Genomic DNA, 6,705 nt, shown 5'->3' with positions numbered 1-6,705 from the left:
GTGGCCCTTGGCGTGGCCCTTGTACCATGTACCCTTGGCGTAGCTCGTGGCGCGGACCTTGGCGTGGCCACTCGGCGATGTCTTTGGCGTGGTCCTTGGCGTGAATGGCCTTTGGCGTTGCCCTTGGCGAGGAACTTGGTGTGGCCCCTCCTCGGCGGCGTGTTCCTTGGCTTGGCCCTTGGCTTGGCCCTTGGCTTGGCACTTGGTGTGGCCCCTCGGCGGCGTGATCCTTGGCTTGGCCCTTGGCGTGGCCCTTGGTGTGGCCCCTCGGCCTCGGCAGCGTGGGCCTTGATGTGACCCTTAGCGCGTCCCTCGGCGCGCGCACTGCCTCGCCCTCGCCCCGCGGCGTGCTCGTGCCACCGCGCGGAGCCCCCTGACGGTAGGCATCCCGCCCGCAGCCCTGCTCGACGGGTCTGCCTATGCGGCCCCTGCAGCCCAACGCGCGTCCGCCCCGCCCCGCCCCGCCCCGCCGCGACGGCAGAGCTGCCAGCTCTCATTTGGTATTTTAAAAAGTCGTAATAAAACCTTGTTGTCATGGACCAAGTGTCTACGACCCGCTCGCGCGCGGCTGAGGAGGCTGCTGATGAGACGCATACAAAATCTTGAAAATAAAACAGTTGTTGACCCATATCTGGCAGCGCGCGCTGGTCGGTTCCGCTCCGCCGCCCCGCCCGATGCAAACCATAAATCCAACTTCAATTTCCGCGGGAATCCGTGGCGCTTGGGGCGCGCTGCGCTGCGCTGCTTGGCGCTGGGCTGCGGCTCACCTGCTACAGTACAGCAACTCCATCTCCCTAAAGCCATCACAAACATGATCGCGCTGTATTTTCTTTACATGTCCGTGCGCCATCTAAATCTCCCCTATAATTACGGCCCGCGCGCGCTGCCCCTCCAATAAATCAGATCAATATTCATCGATAAATAAATTGGCAATAGCGGAGCTTCGTATTCATTTCAAAAAGTGACCTTTCTTCCGCAGATAGATGAGCCCTCTGCTGCACGCGGTCGGGTCTCATCCAGTTATTTTTTGATCGATTAAAAGCCTCGGATAATGTCGCGGGCGCGCGCAAATAGCATGTTATTGCAATAACAGCGAAAAAGAAAAGTGCTTTCGGTCGATAAAGGGGTGCGATAATTGGTTAGAAGTTCGTCAACAAATATTATTTCTTATTCTATCGGCTTTTATTCCTCGTCGTACCTATAGCTCCCCAACCTGGTCCCTTCTTCACCTCTGCTCAACACCCTCGTGCTCTCCTTCCGGGGGCATCAGTCCCTCTCGTTCTGCCTTTGTCTCTTTCTCTCTGGCCGACTCTCCCTCACTCCTCTTGCTCTCGGTCCCTCTGACTCATTACACGCACCGGCGGAAGTGGTCCATCATCAGAGGCACCGCACGGCACTTGTTGCTGTCTTTTTATGATTCGGCATTCGACAGTCCGTATTAGGCTCGTGTTGCCCAATCATCAATTTTGTTGTTGTTAGTTTGTGTAATAATAATCGCGTGGCAAAAGGGAAGCTGCTTTTCTGTCGACCTAGGATGTAATTTTCGCGTAATAAGGATGAAAGTGAGTTTTTTTGGAGAATATAAATTAAATCCATTTAAGTCCCATAACTACTAACAAATTTGTGACGGCCTGAACTGTAAAAACAATTTCTGACTTTTTGAGGAACGCCCTTGGTTTGAGCAGAATTCCTTAGGAAGTCCCCTTAAAAATGTAGGATTTTCCCTCATTTTTTAAAATGATTCGTCAAAATCTGAGGCGAGATCTGAGGAGTTTTCCTCAAATATGGGAGTTCCTTTTCTCCCCCAAAACAGGCATTGATTTTAGTGTGTGAGAGATGTCATTAGAAAGAATGCAAAAGGCAATACCCTTACTTTTTACTTACTTTTTACCCTTACTTTTTAAAAACGGTGGGCATGCTACGCGCTGGCTTGGTCTGGTCAGGTATGGTTTTGTATGAGAACTGCCCCCTTTACGTGACAGGGAATCGAACCCGGTGCTCGTGATGTACGGCACAAGGCTGCTGACAGCGCCCCACGGCGGGACGTGCGGCGGGCCGTGAGGCGGGCCGGGGCCCCTGTGAAGGCGGGGCGGGCCCACACCGGAACACCCCACTGGGCCCACCAAAAGAATGTCTTCCTCTGCACAGGAATGTGCTCTACACGACAAGCCGCCCGCGGAGGATCAGGCAACCAGAGACCAGAGCTATGGGTCCGGAGCTGCAGGTCCAAACCGTCTGAAACAACGGACAAACCCGAGTGGGCAACACAAATGGGCATTGGGCAACCTCATCCCAATAGGAAACCTGTCGTCCATATGCAAACCAATGGTGGGCAGGCTAACCTAAGCTGATTGGTAATGGTCAATACATAGGTTATTTCGGTACGGAGTCTGACCGTTTCGACGCCTATATGAGACTGATATAGGCAACCCTCACAGCCAATCCTTTAGGATATAGCAATAATCTTACATCCAGCGAAACCTGCATTAATTCTTCATTTGATTAGTCTCATAATTTCCTATTTATAAAGAATAATAATTTAAATAATATTTTACACGTTTGACGAGTATCAATTTAAATGAAAAAATGTTGTTTTTGCTTTTTGATGCACATTGGCAACCTGAATAGAACCTTGGGTCAGCTCTGTAAGTACCAGTAGGCAACATGGTCGACAATGTGCGATGCGGCCAACTCGGGGACAAGTCTCCCGGGGCAACCCGAGAGGCAGGCAACCCAGGCATGTAGCAGCGCTTTGGATCGGAATCTGGTTCCAGCAGAAGTCTGGGCCGCGCAGACCAGCCTGCCCTCCCTCTCCCCGCTTCCCTCCTTTTCCCCACTGTTCTTCTTGTCTCTTTCTCTCTCGGTTTACAGGACCTCAAAACCTGCTAGATCACGTAGAAATTTTTCGTTTTTCCCTTTCTGTTGTCTGTTGGTAACTCAATTCCGTACCGTTTGTTTATCGCGAAAGAAACAATTCCGGCTCCAAATCTATGGATGATAGAAAATCGGTACAAGTGATCAGAAGTGATTGGAATGATTGGAGATGACTGAAATGATCCAAAAAAATAAATAAATAAATAAATAAAATAGACGGTTATTTCTGTGACGTACACCGAATTTTGAAATTGATGACCCTTTTGATGGACCTCGACACTTCTTCTAGCCTAGCCGACGGGGTCTTCACTGGAGTTTATTACGAACGTAACTTGCGTACATAATAGATTTACATTTTTAGTATTGATTACATTCTTGGTTTATTGATCGTGATCGTAATTACACGGTGTCATGAGTAAGACACTGCCGGGCGACAAGCTCTACTCTGCCTCCTCAAGGCATTTTGCGCATCGATATTCACCTCGCGGGGCCTGTTTCCGGATCAAGCCAGCTCTTACTAGATCAGAAAAACACATCAACAACAAAAAATAAAAAAGGAACAACATGAAATAATGGTACCGTGCCACACTTCCTCCTCGTGCCGTTGTACGCCCGCCGCCGGCGTCGTCGTCGTTGTTGTCAGTCAGAAATAGCAGCGCTCCTTATAATGTTTTGTGTCTCGATCGGGCGGGGCAGCGGGGGCTGACCTCCTGCGCGCCAGAGCGTCTTTAAATAGCAGCCGCGAGGAATTGATTTTCATCCGGAGTTTGACTTGACGTAACATTGACGGGCAAATGGTAATCGCTGTGTAATCACACGCCCCCCCGTCCCCCCTTTCCTCCTGGCGGGCAGAGCATCATGCGGACGGCAGTCGGCGCACGCGTGGCGCGGTGGCCGGGGGCTCAGTCATCAGCATCGCCACCGACAGCTTTGGCCTGTTCGCCGCTGGCAAACGGATCGCAAAGTCAGGTGACTCGTCCGCGGGGGTTCGAGGGTGCAGTAAATTTCGAGTAAATTTAATGTAGGAAAACACTGAGATGACAGTTTTCTTTCGTTGCAAAAACGGTTTCTTAATACATTTTTTTCCTCAAACATGGAAAATTCACTCTAAGTAAGACAGTTGTTTTTGAATGGAAATACCCATTTTTTTCATGGTGAAAATCTTTGTAATCATCGAAAGGTGACGCAGCGAAGTGGAACCAAATGTACTTGTGCTCTAGATTCAGATAGAGGGCGTATCTTGTAGGATTATGCATTTTAATACCTCTGTAATGTTATATATAATATTCAAAATCCTCGGACTTCTTTGTACACTCATGTGCCAGGCGGCTGATTCACGATTACGATTAACCTCCACTCACTTCCGCAGTTAGACTCCACTATCGTAAAGAGCATTTTATATCACCATCAAAGCGACTTGTATTCATGTGTACGTACAACTCATGAATGGGTTAGAATCTCACAGTGCCGGAAATCTTTACCTACTCTTATGCTCTTGGGCATGATCACTTTTTATCGCAAAGATTGTGATAAAACGTCATAGTGTTGCAAAACTTTGTACTAAAAAATTATCGCATTATTTTTGCAATTTTTATCCCCATACTTTCATCAGACTGCAGTTTGCGATAAAAAAAAATATCATGCCCCATGCCTATTATTATATGGGAATAGCAAATATCCTATTAACTAACACAAATATTTGGATAAAATTATCGCAAAACCAGCCTCAGTGTCTCCCCCTTCTGGCGTGAATGTTTACATACTTAATTGCTCCGCGACCCGCTCTTTGTGCCTCGAGCGCCAATGACAGGATCTCCATACAACAAAGGAACTGGGTCTGCCTGGGCGTTGCCCGTTTGGTTTGGGTCCGTCGTGCGGCTGCGGCATACTTAAAATCTTAATTTGGGTACAGTACTCAGGGAAGCCGTCCTGGCCGGTGGGGGCCATCTGTAGGTCATGGTTTGGGCTATGAGAGAGGCCAACCCGGGCTATTGCGTTTTAAACCACACGCTCTAAATTACCACAGGAGGTGCTGTAACTTACTGTAACTAGTTGCGGAACAAATATATAAAATCACAAAATTGTGGTTTGTTTGTTAAAAAATAGTTGTGTCCTGTTAGTTACAAAACGCATCTAACTTATCCACACAGAGGTCCATAGTTAGTTACTATGTCAAGTCATTTAATGTGCTGAAAAAGTACAATTCACGGATATCATAACTGAACATCTAAATGTTGTTTCTAGTCGAGCCGGGCTACATCGACGCGTATCCTCCCGGGCGTCGAAAGGGGTATTATGTAGATTCTCGATTCTCGCGGCGCATCTCGCGCCATGCACCCCTCCCCCCTCCCCCCCTCCTCACTCCACACGCGTCCGGCAATCCCCGCCACGCAACATCCGGATCCGGATTGTGCCTTTCGTGGAACAGCTCGCGGCTTTATCCCTAAACTCAGCCGGAATTCGCGCTCGGCGGCGCCGCCTGGCCGGAGCAGCCACCCCTCCCACTTGCCTTTCGGACTGTACCCGAGGACACCGGAGCCCTGCCGGGGCTGGCTCGTGCTCGGCCACACGGATGTCCCAACGATCCGGTTAGTACAGTTCCGTCCAAAAACTTCATCTCCCTCCGGCGGTGGAGTAGCGCATCAGCCACACATGCTCACCGGCAGGGCCCTACCGCGCCCCACCGCGCCCCGCCACACCCAGCCGCGCCCCGCCGCGCCCCGCCCTGCCCGGCAGCAGCAGTCCAGTGGGTCAGTCAACACGTCACACCTTTCTTCTTCCTCCTTCTCTTCCTCCTGCTGCCGCTACTGCTGCTGTTTCTTCTTTATTATTTACACTTCGTATCCCTCTCTGTTTTCTCCTTTCCTCACTTCTCGTCTGTCATTCCATCTTCCTGCCCCCCTCGACCGCCCCCCTCCCAGTTCTGATTGGTGAGGTTGTTTTTGGCGCCAGGCGCTTGCTGCTGCTGGAACGACCACTGCGTGATCTAAATGCGATCGCCTGGCGGGTGCGGCGCGCCAGCCGCCTGGCCGGGCGGCTGCTGCTTGCTGCTCTGTTGCTGCTGCTGGCGAGATGCGGGATTCTGACGATGCATTTGCATCAAACGTCAAATCGAGAAGAGTAAAAGCAGCATTTCTCGCGCGCGCAGTTTCAGTTTATTGCACGACTCCCCTCAACCCCCCTCGCTCTCTCTCTCTCTCTCTCTCTCTCACAGTGTGTGTGTGTGTGTGTGTGTACGTGTGTGTGTGTGTGTGTGTACGTGCGCCGCGCGCGAGGGGCCACATACTATTGCCGCGGGGGGCTTTTGTTGCGTTTGAAAAGGGGTCTAACGAAGCCTCATTCCAAATAGAGTACACACACACTTGTCGGTACACGCCCTTGCTTTTCCATACGCCTCGCTGATGACTTGTCGGAAGCCAAATACGAACTACACTTCACGCGAGTGTCGTGTGGATCCGTGCTCCCGCACACTCACAAACACACAATATCCCATGTGGTGGTGCACAGCCTACGGCTCGGCGCGGCGGCAGCAGCCAGGCAGTCTAGCAGGACCGCTCTCTGCGCGGTGCCTCGTCTCTGACCTCTGACATTCCCCTCCGCCCGCTCCACCCCGCCTCCCCGTACACCTGCTGGATACACGTAACACTGCCCCATCCTTATTCTTATTTTATGCTAATTGCTGAATTCTTTGGATGAAGTGGCAGAGAGCACCCGCAGGCCACTCGCACGATGAGGCGGGGACGAGCACCCCACCCCGGCAAAGCTGCTCCAGCACGCTGCTCCAGCACGCTGCTCCAGCACGCTGCTCCAGCACGCTGCTCCAGCACGCTG

This window comes from Frankliniella occidentalis, unplaced genomic scaffold (genome assembly GCF_000697945.3).
Source record: "Frankliniella occidentalis isolate FOCC.00 unplaced genomic scaffold, Focc_3.1 Scaffold45, whole genome shotgun sequence".
In the NCBI taxonomy this organism is placed as follows: Eukaryota; Metazoa; Arthropoda; class Insecta; order Thysanoptera; family Thripidae; genus Frankliniella; species Frankliniella occidentalis.
The sequence above is the reverse complement of the archived record's forward strand: the minus strand, read 5'-3'. Positions refer to the sequence as shown.